At 45.9% G+C, this 21,429-nt stretch overlaps 1 protein-coding gene across 1 annotated transcript in view; it reads left to right on the forward strand.

The window, feature by feature from the left end:
* The window catches only part of DYNLL2 (dynein light chain LC8-type 2), a 74,855-nt gene that overhangs the window by 290 nt on the left and 53,136 nt on the right, over window positions 1-21,429 (forward strand). The gene's annotated exons all lie outside the window — the stretch shown is intronic.

Raw genomic sequence — 21,429 nt, forward strand, 5'->3', positions numbered from 1 at the left:
TAACAATATAGATGTTTTGTGCAAGGACCGTGTGGAGTGAAGTTGGTTGTTTACAGCCTCATAGCGTGTCACGTGTGCTGCTTTGTCTGAAGACGTGAGGTGGGGGATGGTGTTGAACATGCAAGGATGATCAGATTATGTCTATCTAGGATTTCTTGGACAAAGTAGCACGTTTCTCTCTGCTGTGGATAACGCATATCACAATATAGCTTGAAGGAATCTCACTTTTTGGCCAGAGGGAAATGCAAACTATTTTTGCATGCCCTTTTCCACCACCTTGTGCTTTGCGGTGATTCTCATCGCCATATAGAGCAGCGGCGGCTCCAGCTTCAGATTTTTGGGGGGGCTCAAAAGGGGCACAGTGGCTGGCAGGCGGGGCTCATGGGAGAAATTACGCGCCGCGGTGAAAAATGGGTGTGGTCGTGATCTCATGTGGGCGGGGCTAACTAATGTAGTTATACCAGCTAATGTAGTTACATGAAAAAATGAAGTAAGTGCACATAATGACAGACAGCGTTTCCCCATTAAATGCACATGATGAGAGACCGTGTTTCACCAGTAAATGCACGTAATGAGAGTCAGCGTTTCACCAGTAAATGCACATAAGAGACAGTGTTCCACCAGTAAATGCAAGTAATGACAGACCGCCATTCACCAGTAAATGCACGTAATGAGAGACAGCGTTTCACCAGTAAATGCATGCAATGACAGACAGCCTTTCACCAGTAAATGCACATAATGACAGTGTTTCACCAGTAAATGCACATAATGACAGACAGCGTTTCATCAGTAAACGCACGTAATGACAGACAGCCTTTCACCAGTAAATGCACATAATGACAGACAGCGTTTACCCAGTAAATGCATGTAATGAGAGACAGCCTTTCACCAGTAAATGCACATAATGACAGACAGCGTTTACCCAGTAAATGCATGTAATGAGAAACAGCCTTTCACCAGTAAATGCACATAATGACAGACAGCGTTTACCCAGTAAATGCATGTAATGAGAGACAGCCTTTCACCAGTAAATGCACATAATGACAGACAGCGTTTCCTCAGTAAATGCATGTAAGGAGAGACAGTGGTGTAAGTGGGCCTGCCGGGGAAGTTTGAGCATCTCCGTAGTTTCCCCCCAAAACACACGTAATCTGGCAGCACTCCAAAGGTAGAGTCATACATCAGGTGATGATGAGCAGATTCAGTCAAGAGACAAATCTCTCTCTAATTCAATCTAATTAGAAAGAGATCAGTTGGCTGCCCATGCACTGCAGGCCAATTCCCGATCGATTTTATGCTGATATCGATTGGGAATCAACCTTGTGATACCTTAACCACCGCCTTGACGCTGCCCCGCCCCTTCCTGTTGCACTACACTTAACCTGTCTGTGTTCGCTGGGGGCTTCGTCTGAAATCTGCATACACGTGCCCCAGGTGGTTGCCACAGTAACGTAGGCAAATGTATGCAGATTTTGGATGGAGCCAGCTGCGGACACATTAAGAATAGTACACATTTGACTTTAGAGGGGACAGTGCTGGGGGTTTAGTTGCTCGTCCTGATATTGCTCGCGGTTACAGCTGTACACCTGATCAACCACGACGGCCCGACATCTTTCATCATGTCCGATCAATACATGCAACCAATTTCGGCCCGAAATCGGTTGCATCATCGTTCACGCATTCTCTTAACAGCACTGATTTTCATCCGATTTGATAATCAAGTCGGATGGTTGATCAGCCACAAAGTCGATAAATGTATGGCCACCTTAAAGTGGACCTGAAGATTGAATAAAAACAAAGAGATTCACTTACCTGGGGCTTCTGTTAGCCCCTGCAGGCATCCTGTGCCCGCACATACCTGAACCGATCCTCTGGTCCCCCGCCAGGTGCAGTTTGTACTGGTTTGCGGACGCAGTACAGATTTTCTCATACTGCACCTGCGCAATACACTGCCGGCCACAGGAGCGCAAATAAGGATGTGTGTGGCCAGAGCTGCGCAGGCATAGTGGCCGTTGACTTGTAAGTCAGCGGTGAATAAACCGAGCTGCGGTGGGGGACCGGAGGATCTTTGACAGGATGGCTGCAGGGGGCTGGGAGAAGCTCCAGGTAACGTGAATCTCTTTATTTCCCAGTCTTCAGTTGTGTTTTAAGTGTGGAGAGGAGGTAAAACTTATGAGTTAAACTGACCCCATTCATGGCTGGTCAGCAGGAGGATATCAGTGCACATCATAAGGCTCCCTTCCCCCATTATCACATTCTGTGTGCTCATAAGAGTCTCCAGGCAGACCTAATTGATAAGTGAATGCTGGCAAGGTGGGGGGATTGTGGGGGATGATGAGGAAGGAGAGGAGAGACACTCTCAGAGAGGGAAAGACAGTTCCCCCTGCTCGCAGCACCTGGGTCAGAGCTGCAGTCGGGGGCTGGGAGAAGGTACACAGGCAGTAACTACAGACAATGAATGTGAGACTGTCAGCCCAAACCTTTCTGTGGTGATTCATTGCTGGGCTTGACTGGCTGCTTTGGCTGCTGTCACTTGTGTGGCACGGCTAGCTACACTTTCCTGCAGGCTACCTCGTTCTCCAGTAGTCTCAGTCTGTGTCTCGTGTGCTGTAGAGAGGGGGTGGAGCTGGAGCCCGGCTGACAGTAAGATAGAGGCTGAGAGGAGGAAAAGCTGGGCTGCAGTTGGATGCCTGAGCTGAGGGGTGGGACTGGAGTCTCTCCCTCTGTCAGCCAGCTCTGTCTCCATTAGCTGTGTGGCAATGATGCCCCGGCTGGCGGCCCCGCCCCCGCTGTAACATTTTTACGAATGCTGACCATTCTGTTATGGATTGTACGGGCAGGGGGGCTTTTGTGGGGGCTGGCAGCTTGTGAGCTGGGGCTTAAGCCTGGGTAAGCCCCAGTGTAGCGCCGCCACTGATATAGAGATGTGAAGTTCGGATCTTTTCAATGATCCGGATGATTCGAATCGGAGCATTGAAAAGATCCGAATCTTTGATCCGAATCTCGGATCATTTTACTATGGAAGCATTTCGGGGGTGAAATGACTAGCAGGACAGGGGGAGGGGGGTGGACATGCAGAGAAGGGGAGAAGATGGACAGAGGGCAGGGAGTGGACAGAGAAGGGAGGAGGGACGAGCAGAGAGCAGAAATGTTTGCACACAATACCCACATGCTGCAATCATATGTTTGCATATATTTCACCTATATGCTCATCTGTATACTCTGAATGCAAACGTCGCACAGTGAAAGAAAGCATTATAGCCAGTATGTGTGCTCTACACATATCTGGCAGTGGCACCGATGTCCCCTCTCTCATCTACCTGTCCCTGGCTTCCCTCCAACAGAGCGATCCATCTCTGCTCTGCTTCCAGGACCCTGCTGCCCGCTGAGGGGGGCGTGTCGCTCCTGGCCCCGCCCCTTTTGCGATCCGAATCACTCATTTTGATGATTCGGATGATTCGACTCACAAAATAGATTCGGATCAAAGATCCGAATCGTTCATGATCCGGACAACACTAATCGCTAACAGATTGCAAATCGCAGGGCCCATCTGTTACAGACCACGTAGCCAGCAGGACCCAATGATCCGCGGTGGTTAGGCTGTAGCCTGGGGCAGCTGTGCTCCTCTATATGCTACATGAAGGAGCGCATTTGTGTGCCCGGGATTATCATGGACTGCACTGAAGCACAGTCTACTTACTGCAGTGGATCCACTGCAGCGTTACAAGTGTCAATGGAAGCCGTTCACTGTGGATCGGAAACTGGTCAAAAACTGTCCATTCCTTCACTCAAGTGGGAACAGAGCCTTAAACTAATGGTAACCACAGTGGCCATTTCCATTAGTGCAATCTGATTACATTGCGATTTTGTCCTGAGCACAGTTGTCCTGCCATGTTTTGGATGCAGTTGAGCTCCTTTTGGATGCAATTGAGCTCCTACACGGAGTATGGTAGCTCAATCGCATTAGTGGAAATTTAGTTTGAAATGTGATTGCGGTCACATTTCATAGTGGAAAAAAGCCTTAAAGAGTAACTGTCAGGCTGCAAAAGCTAATTTGAACCTCTATTCTCCTGTGTTAAACAGTTTAGAAGGAAGCCAAAAAGGCAATACTAAAGTTAAAAATCTCTCTTACTTTTGATGTGTGCTGAACAGCAAGGCTGTTAGACCCAAGCTCTTAAGAGGCCGCATACTATACTGCAAAGCATTCTGGGGCTGCTTCTTCCCACCTTGGGTCCTCCCCTCTGCTGCTAGTGAGAAGTTACAGGCTCATGTTACAACGCAGTCCAGCTCACAGCACTGAAAAATCTTGGGGCAGAGTATACTGCATGAGTCCGCTATTGTTCCTAGCCACATGGCTAATTAATATTCACTGCACAGTAGTGTTGTCTTTTTTCTGAGTCCAATCATCAGGAAGCAGGGAGGACATGACAACACATTTGGCTTCATAGGAGACAGACAAACATGGAACCTGCCATGAGCTGTCAGGAGCATCATTCTCTGCAAATCCTATGTAAAAATTCTGTGAAATCCAAACGTGGACAGTGAAATGCATATGTAATGTAAGTACAGCCAATCTTTAGCTACTGATATATGTGTTTTTTTTTCTCTGAGACCTTATACCTAACAGCTCCTCTTTAAAGGGTAGAAGTCCTTTGCCCTAGCCATTATTCTGGGCTTCTCTGTTTAGCTTTAAAATCCAGCTGTTATTGATCTACTAGTTGAACTAAGCCCGTTTAAAAATGGGCTCTAGGACTCTTCACGCCACCGCTTCCAGTCAGTGTGCGCACTCGCCTGCCCTGCTCCCTGGCCCATCATCCTGTCCCAACAATCTGTACTGCGCACATACGCAGTACAAAAAAAACATGGACGCACAGCCAGGGGCAGGAAGGATAATGCAGGGACAGTTTGGAATTTTTATAGAGGATGCTTGGCTAATAGTAGGCCTTATTGTTTTTTGGATTGTGGTCACACCCTCTTTGAAAGGTATAAGAAATCACAGGTGATTTCACGCAGTATGAACTCTCACTGAAAAACATGCAAATTATGTTTTCCTATGGGTCTACTGTAATAGTCCAGAAAAGGGACCAGAGGGACTGCAGGGGGCTGGATGAAGGCCCAGGTAAGTTTAAGAAAACCTGTAAGGGGAAAAAAGTGCTCCTGGGGTGTACTTGCCTTGGGAGGGGAAAGCCTCTGGATCCTAATGAGGCTTCCCCTGTCCTCCTGTGCCTTCTCGTTGTGCTTGCTCCACCGAACAGCACACAGCAATAATATTTACATCTACACTCTTGCCCAGTACCAGCTTCCCCTTAGGCTCCGGATGACATAGCCACGCCCGATCGGGTCCACTCTACTGTGCAGGCAGTTTGCGCCTGTGCAGTAGAGTGGACCTGATCAGGCTCTGCTATTTCCACCTCATTGCCGTGTGTTGGCAGATTTTCAGGGGGTGCTGGATTGCCTCTACTTATGAGGTAGGGGGGAGCCTCTTTAGGGTCCAGAGGCTTCCCCCCTCCTGAGGTATGTACCCCTAGGGGCACTTTTTTTTTTTCCCTTTACTGTTACACTTTAAACTGGGCACATTAGGTTTACTTTAAAGTTGACCTGAACTGTTGCACAGGACAGAAGGAAATCATAGAGAAATGCACCCTGTATGTATTTAGAGAGTTTATCCTTTTTAATTCCCCCTCATTTGTGTCTAATCACAAGTTGTAATTTGATCTCTCCCCTCGGTCAGCTGACTGCCAATGCAGAAATGGCAGATAAACTCTTTTGAAAGCACTGAATGTTAACAATATGACTGCTTCCATGAATCAGAAAGTAGAAACAGTGCAAATGTATTGCAGGATTTGTATCAGCTGTAACAAAGAATGTGCTTGTTTAAATTATGCTGTTGAGTATCTTTTAAGGCTGAGAGGATTTTCTGAGTTCAGGTCTGCTATAAATGCAGTCATTTTTTTTTCTTTACAGTAGCTGGTGATTATCAATGAGAAATCGCATGCAGTATGCAAAAAAGTAGTGCATGCTAGCGGTTTATGATATTCATTAATTAGTAAGAAATTGTACTAAGCACCAATGGTTCGGTCGATGTGCTGTAATCGCCTTTGGAGTCACAAGTAAATGTCCATATACTCCATCAGATTAGCACCATCTAAAAAACGGTTTTATTGAACAATCTTCAATCAAAATGTTACATCACTTTAAAAGCCACATGTGGGTATGCCTCAGATGACGCACAGGCGTTTCGGGCCACTTCCAGTCCTTTCTCAAATCATGGCAGGCCCACACTAACAAAAAGATTGCTCACAACCCATTTATAAGGCCCCAAAGAGGACCACATAGAGAACTGCTCATTAGCATATATACATATTCATCAGCAACAAAAGCACCAATCCCATGACAGATCTCAGAAACATGGTTATATACACTAAAATTATGTAGTCATGATCTCACAGTATAATATATACATGTACCAATACCATAGGACACTCACCCAACGCTCCTTCTTGTGTAACACACCAAGGAAAGCATATAAATACGGATCACCGTGTCCCTATACGGACTCTCATAGCAGGCACTGATAACCAATCAAAAGAGAGCCTACAACGTCCGCTTATGAAGTCCCCAGGTCGGTGTCCAATCCCCAGCCGCCTACCAGACTCACAACAACCCACTGTGTCAAAAGACGAGGGAGGAGGAGTCACCAATGCGGGAACCAATCATCTCCCTGCTGACAGCGTCCGCCCATACAGCAGGTATAAGGGTGGAGCGTATATACGCAATGTCACAACCCACCTGCTCCAAAAAGGACCAATGGCGTGCGCATAAATCAATGCGACCGCCAATCCTATTAACGCCGACAACGTCCGCTTAGGGACACCGTGCAGGGCACATCACGTGGTGATAAACACCACGTGGTCACTCCCCAGTCAATCACAAATACGCCGGCAAAAGAACGCGTCTGAGGCGTCAAAGACAGCGGCACGGCGTGGCCACTAGGCGATGTGAACGCCCCGCGACCGCCCACCAGCCGCTCAGCACACTACAAATCAAAGACGATGCCTCTATGTATAAAAAAAATTAGCCACGTGGGTGTATCAAGTCTGTGCCACCAGGGATTGCCAGCCTTGTGGTTGTGGTGCAGAGGTGGGGGGCGAGAGCCAAAAACGTCAGAGCCAGGACAACATGTCCAAATTTAAACAGTATACACTATACCCAAGCAAGAATTTAATGTAATTGCTCAACACGTCAGGCTCCAGCTGCCCACACCGCACCAATCATTATCTGCAAGAAAAAGACCACATCTTCAGTGAAACCATAATTCATCAACTCAAATGGATATTATAAATTTAAATAAGTATAGTCAAGTCATAGTCCCTATTAAGACCCTTGGGTGCAAGGGTATCAAGTTTACTAATCCAATAATTCTCCCTCATAGCTAAAAGTTTATGTCTGTCCCCCCCCCCCCCCCCCCTTCGTGGAATTGGTATCCCCTCAATCACCTGAACTCTAAGCTGTGACAAAGAGTGTTGTTTAGAACAAAAGTGGTCAGAGACCGAGAGTTCACGATTTTTATTCCTAATGTTGGACTTGTGTGAGGCCAACCGATCTCTAAGGGGCTGGGTCGTTTTACCCACATATCCTAGCCCGCAGGGACATTTCAACAAATACACCACAAATCTAGAATCACAGCTAAAACTACCTCTAATGGTGTATTTTGTCCCCCGGCTGGGGTGGGTAAAGGTGTCCCCCTTCACTACATAGCTACACAAGTGACAACCTAAACAAGGGAACAATCCATTTCTTTTAATAGCCTCAACTTTTACAGGGCCCAAATCATGTTTAACTATTTTATCCCTTAATGAGGGCGCTTTTTTATAAGATAGTAATGGCAAATCATGGAATTCTTAGGCTGTGGGCAGTCCTTGTTTCAGCATGGGCCAATGTTTATTTATGATGTGTCCGACCTTTTCAGAAAGAACATTGTAGGTGGTAACACAGGGTATCCTCTCTGACACCCCTAACTTAATGCACCCTCTATTCCTTCCAAAGGATGATTTAGGTTTAAATTTGAAATCAGTTTGCAAACAGTTGGGGGGATAGCCCCTCGCCAAGAACTTGTGATTGACTGGGGAGTGACCACGTGGTGTTTATCACCACGTGATGTGCCCTGCACGGTGTCCCTAAGCGGACGTTGTCGGCGTTAATAGGATTGGCGGTCGCATTGATTTATGCGCACGCCATTGGTCCTTTTTGGAGCAGGTGGGTTGTGACATTGCGTATATACGCTCCACCCTTATACCTGCTGTATGGGCGGACGCTGTCGGCAGGGAGATGATTGGTTCCCGCATTGGTGACTCCTCCTCCCTCGTCTTTTGACACAGTGGGTTGTTGTGAGTCTGGTAGGCGGCTGGGGATTGGACACCGACCTGGGGACTTCATAAGCGGACGTTGTAGGCTCTCTTTTGATTGGTTATCAGTGCCTGCATTGAGAGTCCGTATAGGGACACGGTGATCCGTATTTATATGCTTTCCTTGGTGTGTTACACAAGAAGGAGCGTTGGGTGAGTGTCCTATGGTATTGGTACATGTATATATTATACTGTGAGATCATGACTACATAATTTTAATGTATATAACCATGTTTCTGAGATCTGTCATGGGATTGGTGCTTTTGTTGCTGATGAATATGTATATATGCTAATGAGCAGTTCTCTATGTGGTCCTCTTTGGGGCCTTATAAATGGGTTGTGAGCAATCTTTTTGTTAGTGTGGGCCTGCCATGATTTGAGAAAGGACTGGAAGTGGCCCGAAACGCCTGTGCGTCATCTGAGGCATACCCACATGTGGCTTTTAAAGTGATGTAACATTTTAATTGAAGATTGTTCAATAAAACCGTTTTTCAGATGGTGCTAATCTGACGGAGTATATGATATTCATTAATATCGCATTGCGTGAATAAAAGATGCTTCCGAAAATTGTAGTTGGCCCATAGGAATACATCATTTGCTTTTTTTTTTTTTTTAGCAGTGAGAGTTTATATTGTGTGAAATCGCCCGCAATTCTTTATACTTTTCCAAAGAAGGTGTGACCACAGTCCTAAAAGCAGTAAGGCCTGCTATTAGCCATGCATAGATCAGTAACAGCCTGATTTAAAAAAAAAAAGAAAAAAAAAAGTTTTATGTAGTAATGATTGTGTCTACTACCTTGTTCACTCAATCTCAAAGGAAACCTGTAGTACAAAAAAAAATAAAAAAAAATGGTAGATACTTAATTTGGGAAGGGAAGCCTCTGGATCCTAATGAGGCTTCTCTCATTCTCCTCAGCAGCCCTGTTCCAGCGGTGGGTCCCCTGAAAGTCTGCATGCCAGAGACTTGCACATGCGCATTAGCTCAATCCTGTTTGGTTCTCTTCGGCAATAGCCAGATCGGGTCTGCGCTATTGCTCAGACGAGAGCCATTTTGCACAGTAGCATGGACCCACTTGGGCTCAGCTATTTCCGCCAGAGCCTGAGAGGGACAGTGGTAGTGTGCATGCGTATGGAGGCTACTCTTTAGGGGTCGCAGCAGTGGAAGCGATCTGCAGAGGACAGCGGGGAAGTTTCTTTAGGATCCAGAGGCTCACTCCTCTCAAGGTAAGTATCCGTTTCTTTCCTTTTTTAAAGTCGCATGTTAACTTTAAAGAAACAATTCAATGTAAATTATACATTGTATGTTATTCCTCTGCAACACACTCCACCCTGCAACTATGTATTGGTCTGAGACATCTATGTGCTTTGAATTCTGTGGGAGAAAAGTGCTTTTCAAATGGTATTGTATGTATCCCCGTCTTATAAAGGTTTTTACTTGCTGGGTCTCTTTTCTCCAACTCTTCCCATCCCCTACCCATGTGCACTGTCACTGGTACTTAGTCCCATCCCTTTTCAGAGATGCGTTGTGGCACTCTATCTCAGATACAGAGAACTCCATGGCACTTGTCTGCAAGGGGGAGGAGCTACATGCCAGAAGGTGGTGGGGGAGGCTAGTTGGAGAGAAAAGACCCAGAAAGTCATTAGAACGGTTTATGAGAAGGGGATACATACAATGTTTATTTTAGACTGAATAGTCTGTTAAAATAGATTTCGGCAAAAATTGTATCTATGGAGGCCATTGCAACACTGGTCATTTCAAGGCAAGGGTTATCTAAAAACCCTCAGTGCACAGCCAAAAAGCTATAATAACAGGAAGTGTGTGATTTACCCTGAAGGTTCAGATGTAAAATATGTGTTTTTCAGATTTACTTCAGAACTCCATCTTGATATCTGAATATGGGCTTTCTGCCTTATAATGGAAGACAGAATTCACAGGTCTCAAGAAATGTATCTTCCTTTCATGCTGATCTAAAGCTCAAACAGATAAATGTTTCCACGTCTAGATGTCGGATTTTGTGTAATTTGATTCTTGAAAATTACATCTCTGGAGTAGATGGAGCTCCCTCCATAGGGCTGGTTTACACTGCAAAAGCTTTTTCTAAGCACTTGTGTATTTAAAAGCTCTTGCTAATGTTATGAGTTTGTTCTCGCTTGATTGTGTTCTCCCCAGGCTCTTTTAGCCGGGTGCTCAACCTGGCTAGTTATGGTGACCACCCAGCTGTCATCAGCTCACCTCCTCCTATGCTGTACGCAGAGTGGCTCGCAGAAGCACTGGCCCTGCATTCTCATCTCGCCCCACCCGGCTTCTTTTTCATGCCACCTGGCTGGTAAAAAAATTCTGGGGAGAACACTGATTAATCTGATTTTATAAAAATTACCCATAGCATTGAATTACCTAGAGCTTTTCAAATCACTAGCGCTAAAAAAACTCTTTCAGTGTGAACCAGGCATAATTCTAATTTTCTGGAATGTCCAGAGGCAATTGAACTTCATACGCCTCTGCATTAGTCAGGTAATTTCTCTAGCTTACAAGCTACATGGAAAACAGTTACCATGGACAATGAATAACCTTTTGCCAAGAGCTGTTTCAACCTGTCCAGAGAGGCCAGGAACCACTACTTAACATGTACAGGGTTGCCCCCTGAAGTAGCTGGATATGGATTTGTAAGACACTACAGACTACAAATGTTGGTGCCCATAAAACGTATGACGTATGAGCAGATCGAGATCTGTTGCTTGCTCACACCACAGGCCAATTCCCGATCGATTTCAAAATGTCTCAGGAATCGGCCTTGTGATGCCATCTTAAGGGCTTGTTCACACTATGAGCGCTTGTTTTTTTTTAAGTGCTTGAGCAATATTTCTCAATGTGAGTATTCTCAATTGAGCAATGAGCTTTCTTTCCAATCGCAAATGCAGCACTTGCACCATTTCCTGAGTGTTTGCGCTACAATACAAATTATAGGGAAATCGCAAAGCGCTTTGAAAAAGTGAATTGGTGAGAGCTTTTTAAAATACATTGTATTAATTCAGTTCCAGGTCAAAGAGTTCACTTCTTGCTTATTATCAGGAAGAAAAAAAATTGCCAAAGAAAAGCACTTAAAGAAAACCTGTAACGTCAAAAAGTCCCCTGGGGGGTACTCACCTTGGGAGGGGGAAGCCTCAGGGTCACAATGAGGCTTCCCACGCCGTCCTAGGCCCCTCGGGGGTCTCGCTGCAGCCCTTCAAACAGCGGGGATGTAAATATTTACCTTCCCGGCCCCTGCGCAGGCGCTGTGGCAGCTGTCGGCTCCGAAGTAGGCGGAAATACCCGATTGCCATCAGGTCTGCTCTACTGCGCAGGCGGAAGTCTCCGTTGGTGGGCTTTGATGCCCTCAGGATGTTTGTTTTATAAATATTTATTTTTAAAAATAAATTTTGTGACAGCCGATCACTTCTGAGCCTCTAGAGGGGTTGCCATGAATCGCAGCGATGTACAGTGATCAGACAGCGGTTTTGCCATCTAACAGTCTCCGAGTGGTGATCGCCGCTGAGAGACTGATGACAGAGCAGAGCTGAGCAGTTCAGCGTCCTGTCTGATGTCTGCAGTGCAATTTGGGTGCAATTTAAATGCAGTCAAGTAGCAGTTACCTGGCGGCAGAAGACACTGACATGTTGAATTTAGGCACGGCTACGGCTGCGCTCAGAACTGATTCTGGGGGCCGCCTCTCTAGTGCCGGCACCGAGTGGTAACAAGTGCCTGTCTACTGCCCATCTGAAAGAAGCCTTACAGAGGTGGAGCAGAGAGAACAGGCAGCAGAGGGCGAACTGGCTAGAGCCAAAAAGACAAAGAGAAAACTAGACAATACATTAGATCTGAAAAATAAACTGCTGCATTTCAGTACCAGCAGTCTTTGGCTCCTTAAAGAGACACTGAAGCGAAAAAAAACTATTATATTATGATTTGTATGTGTAGTACAGCTAAGAAATAAAACATTAAGATCAGATACATCAGTCTAATTGTTTCCAGTACAGTAAGAGTTAAGAAACTCCAGTTGGTATCTCTATACAAAAAAGCCATTATCTCTACAACTTTTTGGAGAGGGCTGTTTTCTGACTTTTATTATCTCAACTGTTAGTTAACTATTTACTTTTCCTCTGGCAGAGGAGAGTTCATTAGTTCACAGACTGGTCTGAAAGAATCATTTTGAATGCCGAATGTTGTATAATCTGCACATATTAGAGAATGATGCAATGTTAGAAATAACACTATATACCTGAAAATAAAAATGAGAATATTTTCTTTGCTGCTAATCTTCTAGTAATTATTCATAATACACAACCAATTCATTATATCATATTTTTTTTTTCACTTCAGTGTCTCTTTAAAGTGTACCTGAGATGGGGACTTATATATAAATTATACATACCTGGGGCTTCCTCCAGCCCCCTTCAGACTTTCCGCTCCCACGCTGTCCTCCTCCGCCTCCTTGTTTTTCCGCAATTGGCCCCAGGTATGTAACTGCTGATGTCAGGTTTACATTAAAAGAAACATCTGGGAAATATTCAAAAATCTGATTTACTTATCTAAGGTTTCCTCCAGCCCCTGGAAGCCTGTGTGTCCCTCCTCCCAGCTCTGTTTAAAGCGGGTATCCCGCAGTCCCCTCCATAGCCAACGCGCCGCTCATGGTCACGATCCTGTGGCCAGGAGCATTTTGCACAGACGCAGTTCTTCTCGTGCAAGTGCACTGGCCGCCTATCTAGCTGGGTCAAATGCTGCTATGGAGGGGACCCTGGGAGACCTGCTTGGTGTGGTCCTGCAGCGAGGGAAACATAGGCTTCCAGGTAAGTGAATCTGAGTTTTTAATATTTCCCAGATGTTTCCTTTAAGGACCAGAGACTGCTGATGCAAAAACTGGGCTTACGAACGTCATGCTGCATGCACCCACTGATTGTGCCACTCTTCCGCCGCTGCAGCTCACTCGCCCTGCTGTCGGTGTGACAGGAGAGCTCCTTGATTTCATTTGCTCCTGACCCTGTGATCACTGTGTGCCAATATTATTGGGTTACAGTGATTACAGGGTCAGGAGCCAATGAAAGGCTCCTGACCGGCTCATGCAACTCTGCTGTCATACCGACAGCAGGGCGAGTAAGGGGAGCGGCACAATTAGTGGTAGCGGCGAGTCCATGCAGAATGCGGAAGTTGAAATCTACACCATGGCAGGCTTAGGCGGACATAAACATAGAATATACAGTGGGATGCAAAAGTTTGGGCAACCTTGTTAATCGTCATGATTTTCCTGTATAAATCGTTGGCTGTTATGATAAAAAATGTCAGTTAAATATATCATATAGGAGACACACACAGTGATATTTGAGAAGTGAAATAAAGTTTATTGGATTTACAAAAAGTGTGCAATAATTGTTTAAACAAAATTAGGCTGGTGCATAAATTTGGGCACCACAAAAACAGAAATGAAATCAATATTAAGTAGAGCCTCCTTTTGCAGAAATTACAGCCTCTAAACGCTTCCAGTAGATTCCAATGAGAGTGTGGATTCTGATTGAAGGTATTTTGGACCATTCCTCCTTACAAAACATCTCTAGTTCATTCAGGTTTGATGGCTTCCAAGCATGGACAGCTCTCTTTAACCTCCCTGGCGTTCTATTAAGATCGCCAGGGCGGCTGCGGGAGGTTTTTTTTTTTTTAATAAAAAAAAAACTATTACATGCAGCCAACTGAAAGTTGGCTGCATGAAAGCCCACTAGAGGGTGCTCCCGATGCGTACTTCTGATTGCCTCCGGCGATCAGAAGTAACCAGGAAGGCCGCAATGAGCAGCCTTCCTTGTTTCGCTTTCCTCGTCGCCATGGTGACGAGCGGAGTGACGTCATGGACGTCAGGCGATGTCCTGACGTCAGCCGCCTCCGATCCAGCCCTTAGCGCTGGCCAGAACTGTTTGTTCCGGCTGCGCTGGGCTCGGGCGGCTGGGGGGACCCTCTTTTGCCGCTGCGGCGGCGATCAGGTAGCACACGCGGCTGGCAAAGTGCCGGCTGCGTGTGCACCTTTTTATTTGAACAAAATCGGCCCAGCAGGGCCTGAGCGGTACCCTCCGGCGTTAATGGACGAGCTGAGCTCGTCCATACCGCTAAGGAGGTTAATTCACACCACATATTTTCAATTATATTCAGGTCTGGGGACTGAGATGGCCATTCCAGAACGTTGTACTTGTTCCTCTGCATGAATGTAGCTGAAATCTCTGAGACAGCTTTCTGTATCCTTCCCCTAAACCTTGATGGTGAACAATCTTTGCCTTCAGGTCATTTAAGAGTTGTTTTGAGAGCCCCATGTTGCTACTACACTTCAGAGAAAATTAAAAGAGAAGGGAAACTTACAATTGACCCCCTTAAATACTCTTTCTCATAATTAGATTCACCTGTCTATGTAGGTCAGGGGTCACTGAGCTTACCCAGCCAATTTGAGTTCCAATAATTAGGTCTAAAGGTTTTGGAATCAATAAAATGACAACAGTACCCACATTTATGCACCTGCCTAATTTTATTTCAACAATTATTGCGCACTTTCTGTAAATCCAATAAACTTCATTTCACTTCTCAAATATCACTGTGTGTGTCTCCTATATGATATATTTAACTGACATATTTTATCGTAACAACCAACGATTTATACAAGAAAATCATGACGATTAACAAGGTTGCCCAAACTTTCGCATCCCAAGGAGGTTAAACTGAATAAAATTGACCACCTCCAATCCAAGGAAAAGACATCTAGACAGTTTTTTTTTTTGACAGATGGATGCAATTTATTCTATTAAATAAACTTTAGTTTGCCAATAAACTATTAAAATGCAAGTTAGGAAGATACATTTGTCTATAGCTCACCAAAGCTAATATGAACAGAGAGGGATCGGGAGAGGATGGGAGAAAATTAAGGAAGTGTGTTGGGGAGGGGGGTGTAACTATTTGCTGTGCTATCCAGATTTATTGTGGGAGTGCTTTTCAAAACTTAAATAAAAATACACAGCTGATCATTTTACCACTCTATTATTTTAGATTTCATTAGTCTTCCGAAGCTTAAGGCTACTTGCACACCAAGACGTTGCGTTAGGTGCTACGTTAAGGTCGCATAACGTGCACCTAACGCAAGGCCTGGTGCTCTTCGATGTGGACGTCAGAGTGAGCCGCGTTGTGCAGCTCACTCTGGTGTCCGTGATGCGTACTCTTGGACGCATGTGGCATCACGTGGTCCCGCCGGCCAATCGCTGCACAGAGAGGCCGCACCAGGAAGTAAACACTGCATGTCACAACGTGCAGTGAATATTAATTAGCCATGTGCCCGGCCGCTCTCCGCTCCTCCCCAACACGACTGAGCATGTGCAAACAGTCTAATGCGGCTTAAGCCGCTGTAACGCCGTAGCTTGCTGCACTCTCACTACAACGTGCAGCGTTACATGTAACGCAACGTGGGCAGTGTGAACAGCCCAGTTGTGTTACATTACTGTGCGTTGAGGGAGCGTTACAGGCTGCACTAACGTGCGCCTGTAACGTCCCTGTGTGTAAGCAGCCTTAAGGAATACTGTAGGGGGGGTCAGGGGAAAATGAACTTACCCGGGGCTTCAAATGATCCCCAGCAGACATTGTGTGCCCGTGCAGCCACTCACCGATGCTCCGGCCCCGCCTTCCGGTTTACTTCTGGAATTTTAGACTTTAAAGTCTGACAATCACTGTGTCTGCGTTGTCCTCGCTCCCGCTGATGTCACCAGGATTGTACTGCGCAGGCACAGACCGTACAATTCAATGACATATGAGGTTCTTTCACTTCAGACATCTGAAAAATAGTATGGTCCAACTGCTGGTTCAGATATGTAAATGCATCCCATTCACAAACCATAGCACCCTTGAGAGGCAAAGGGACAGTTTGATATAAAACAAACACACACACACACTTGACAATGGGAACATCTGCTTTTACAAACACAAGAACTCTGACATCTCATTCTTAACCACTTGAGGAGCACAGGGTTAAACTCCCCCTAAAGACCAGGCAATTTTTCTCAAATTAGGCCACTGCAGCTTTAAGGCCTCGCTGCAGGACCGTCCAACTCAGCACACAAGTGATTATTCCCCCCCCCCCCCTCAGAGCTTTCTGTTGGTGGGGTCTGATCACTTCCCCAATGTTTATTTATTTATTTTTTCAAATATTTACTGTTTTTTTTTTAAATAAAAATATGTATTTTTTTTTATTTTTTGTGGTTCCCCCTCCCTCCCTTCCCCCGCCAGCCAATCAGCGTGATCGGCTGTCATAGGCTTCAGCCAATCACTTCCCTGCCTCTGAAGGGGACAGCTGTGTCACACGGCTGTCCCCTGTACAGCGCTGCCTTAGATTGCAGAGCTGTACCTAATAAATAGATGGCGGTTTCACGAACCGTTGCTGGGAGACTGAAGGCAGAGTGGAGCTCCCATCCAAGCAGGGATGCGTGCTCCTCGGCACGCGTGATCGTCCACAAACCACACTCCAAGGACTTTACGCCAATCGGCTTTAAGCGGTCCTGGGGCTGCCGCCGCGTCCACGACCATCAGCGTGATGCAGTTGGCAAGTAGATAATCCATAGGCTGTATTTTGGAGCTGGCCTACCCTTTGCAGCTATAACCGCTTCAACCCTTCTGGGACGGCTTCCCACAAGAATTAGGAGTGTGTTTATGGGATATTTTGACCATTTTTCCAGAAGAGCATTTGTGAGATCATGCAGTGATGTAGTAACAGAAGGCCTGGCTCGCAGGTTGAGGTCAGTGTGACTTCATCCTTCAATTTCTGTTCCTTTTGTCACAAATTACCATTCAGCCCCCAGGCACTGAGGGTATTCTGAAGGTATTCAACACTGCAGACAAAGTAACCTTTTGGATTGGTTGGTGAGTCCACACACAATACTATTTTGATTGTATGTACAATCGATATAATCTGCTATCACGTGTAGAGATCAGGTAAACTGCCACCAATTTGCATTAGCATGTGAATACGCAATTCTGTCTCTAGCTAGTCCTGTAGGAAAAAAGTTTATATCAACAACCTCTCTAGATATAACAATATAAATGAATTAAGCAATAAGAATTATAAATTAATAAAAGAGTTATGGTAACGTCCTCTCTGAAAGGCAGCATTATTTGCAGAAGATATTCAGAATTAGAACTTAGAGAAACTGGAAAATTGAATACTCACCTTTCAGTAATTTTCCTTACCTGGAACCGAAGATGGGTTAGGCCCCACCCCCTGACCCCATAGGCCAGTTTGCTTATAAATTAAAGACCTCCCCCCCCCCCCCCTGCCATTCTTGTGAAAATCAGTCCTCGAATGGACAGAAGGGAGGGATCGGTATGCCGCCATCTTCTGTTCCAGGAAAGGAAAATTACTGAAAGGTGAGTATTCAATTTTCCAGTTTCCTGGACAGAGATGGCGGCATACCAGGCAGGATTACCATGATAATGCGTTAAGGTATGAGAGGAGATCCAGCTAGCTGCTCTACAGATTGTTTTAACTGAAACTTTTGAGAAAGATGCCCCTGAGGCAGACATTCCCCTAGTTGAGTGGGCATGGATTTTTTGCGGTACCTCCAAACCTTTCATTCTGTAGCTCTGTTGAATGATCTTCACCAACCTATTGGTTCTAGTAGCTACTGGTAATCCCTTTTCTAGGCCCCTGAATATTCACAACGTGATGACCTGAACAAGACTGTCTTGTCCAGATAATTTCTCACACTTCTACCTACATCTAATGGATAACAATCATGGTCCACAGGGAAAGTTGGTAACGTTAGCTCTTGATTTATAAGAAAAGAGGAAGCAACCTTCGGAATATGCTGAAGGACCGGTCTGATCACCAGTCTATCTGGATAGAACTGGAGAAGGTTTTGAGAACATCCCAGAGCTTGCAAGTCTGAGGATCTTTTTGCTGAAGCCATAGCCACTAGGAAGATCGTTTTTAATGTTATATTCAATAAAGAAGCTGATTCCACAGGATGAAAAGGAGATCCTTTTAGTACATCTAAAGCTGAATCTACACGCAGCGATCCGGCAGCTCGATTAGCCGCCGGATCGCCTCTTCCGCATCCCCGCGCGTACCCTCCGCGTTCCCGCTTGGATTTGATACCCGCTCGGATTCGATACCCACTAGTCCCCACCGGCGCCGCTTAACTTCCACTCGATTCCCTGCCATTGTCTACTCGTGGGGAGCGAGCAGGGAATCGGCGGCGGCGAGATCGGATCTTATCAATCGAGCCGCATCAGCGGCTCGATAAGCCACATCGCCGCGTGTAGCACATAAATCCGACTGGGGAAGAAAGGTTTTCTGGGAGGCCTGATCTTCTGTACTCCTTGAATGAACTGCATAACCAAGGGATTAAAGGCCCATCTTTCATTAGTAAGGGCAGATAAGGCATAAACATGCACCTTTATGGCTGAGAGACTCAATTTCTTATCGACCCCCGTTTGAAGGTAGCTAAGGATGTCCTGTACTCTTGGGTTAAACATATCAAAACCTTCCGACACCGCAAATGATGCAAATCTTTTTTCCATATTCTATGATATGTAGTATTCGTAGTGACTGATCCTGATTGACCAGTAGGATATCGTCTAGGTAATGAAATACCCTTAGACCTTTCTGCTTCAAGGAAGCAATCACTGGCAGAAGCACTTTCGAGAATGTTCTGGGTGCCGTTGAGAGACCAAACGGTAGACTCTGGAACTGCCAATGTTAGCCATTGATTGAAAATCTCAGGTATTTCTGAAAGCTGGTTCTTATTGGTATGTGTAGATAGGCGTCCGAGAGGTCGACTGTCGACATCCAGTCTCCTACTCTCACCATTTTTATAATAGTCTGTAAGGACTCCATTTTGAAATGCCGGATTCTTATGGTTTGTTTAGAAACTTTAGATCCAGAATCGGCCTCCATCCTCCTGATGTCTTTGGAACTAAGAATAGGGGAGAATATATTCCCCTGAACTCCTTTTTGCGAGGAACTGGAAGTACTGCTTTCACCTGTACCAGGGAGTTGACATATTCTCTTAAAGTGAATGGGACCTGCATTTAAAAAAATGAGACAGATACTTACCCAAGGAGAGGGAAGGCTCTGGGTCCTATAGAGCCTTCCCGCTCCTCTCCTGATCCCCTCGTTCCAGTGCTGGCTCGCCCGGTAGCAGTATTTGACTAAATTAGTCAAATACTGCTTTACCTGGCCGAAGGAGGCTTCAGAAGTCTTCACGGAGCCTGAGTGCTCCTGAAGAAGGGCGGCCCTGTACTGCGCCTGCGCAAGCACGCTCTCTTGCACGCTCACGCCTGTGCAGTATGGAGCCGCACGTCTTCGGGAGGACATGGCTAAGGAAGACTTCCAAATACCCTTTTGGCGGGGGATTGAAACGGAGGGGAGCCAGCACAGGATAGAGAGCACCGAGAGAGGAGACGGAAGGCTCTATACGATCCAGAGCCTTTCCTCTCCTTAGGTAAGTATTTGCTTCATTTTTTTTAAATGCGGCTTACCATTCACTTTAAAACTTGATGCTTCTGAATGTTCTCTGATAACCTTGTTTCCATAAACTTTGATTGTGGAGGAGTCTTCTTGAGTCTCCATGAGTGACCTTTTTCTAAGGTTCTTTGAACCCAGGGATCGTCTGTCATCTCCACCCAGGTCTGCTGATGTTGAAGCTTCCTCCGACTGAACGTGCTGAGTCCCAGACGCCGCCTGAGCTGCAGAAAGCTTGTTAAACGATTCCTGCACTGCTTGCTGGATGAAAGACATCACTTGTTGATTGTCGGACTCCTTCTCTCTGCCCAGCTCCATGAAACAAGATTCACATACCATTTTATCCGGCATTGCCGGTTGCCCACATGACCAACAACATGATCTTTCCGGTTGAGCGTATCTAATACTCCCACTTGGTTCCACAGGAGACCCATGCCTCTGATAAGGGATATAAGCATGTCTCTGAGATCTATGTCTGTAAGACCTATAATCTGGAGAATAGTCTCTGGAAGGAGATCTCCTGCTCCTAGAATAAATAATGCCTGCGCCTTGGTGAACGGCTTCTACGGGAACCATAATATCTACTGGAATAATGTCTTTTAGGAGACCTGCACCTGCTAGGAGAGCATGTCTTAGAGCGGCGCCTCTTGGGCGAATGTCTCTTATTATCAGACTTTTTGTTGTGCTTCTTAGGAGATTCTTTTCTTGATGCTCTCTCTTTTCTTCTAGACTTAGAACGAGACCGAGGCACATCAGAGGATTGGCGACTTTTAGACCCCGTATTCCTCTTTTCTCCCTCTTGCGGACTGTGGAGACACAAAAAAAGATATGTTTCCACTAAAAAATCCGCGTTCGGCCTATGGGAGATAGCACTCTTTTTTCCTTCCTTAACCCTGTGCAAGATACACTACAAAGAACACCCGGTGCTGAATGGAAAATATAAGGTAGAGTGATAGACATCACTCAATTACCTCTCCTGAGTATCAGTATTAGAAACCTGAAGCACAGAATCCTCCATCTTATATCCATATAGAATAATCAGCCATCCGTAAGGAAAAGCATACTACCTGTCCTGAAGAAAAGTTCGCCAGCTCCCTACCTCCACAACCAAGATTAGAAGTGCCACAATCCAAGGTATAATCCAAACGCCAGCTGTATGTAGCTGGAGCGGGCTGGGACAACTGGAGCCGGCTCTTAGCGATACCGCAGCGAACGCGCTGCCACCCGCTTTAGCCTAGCCGCACACTGCTTCTGGGTATGACGTTGAGTCAAACCAGCCAATCCTAAGAGCCGGCGAAGTCCCGCAAGACTTGTGACGTCACGCGGTCACACGGAGAGAGAGGGCAGAAGAAACCGCTATGGCCGCCAGTACTACCTGACGCCAGCAGCACCCGGGAGTGGCTCTAAGGGACATTCCCCCCGCATATCTAAGCCCCATTTAGAGGCCGCAATGCTCGCCACTGGACAGGAGAGGCTGAACCTGTCCAAAACTGCCAGAAAAGGTAAAATAATAAA

Source organism: Hyperolius riggenbachi, chromosome 2 (genome assembly GCF_040937935.1).
Source record: "Hyperolius riggenbachi isolate aHypRig1 chromosome 2, aHypRig1.pri, whole genome shotgun sequence".
Taxonomy (NCBI): Eukaryota; Metazoa; Chordata; class Amphibia; order Anura; family Hyperoliidae; genus Hyperolius; species Hyperolius riggenbachi.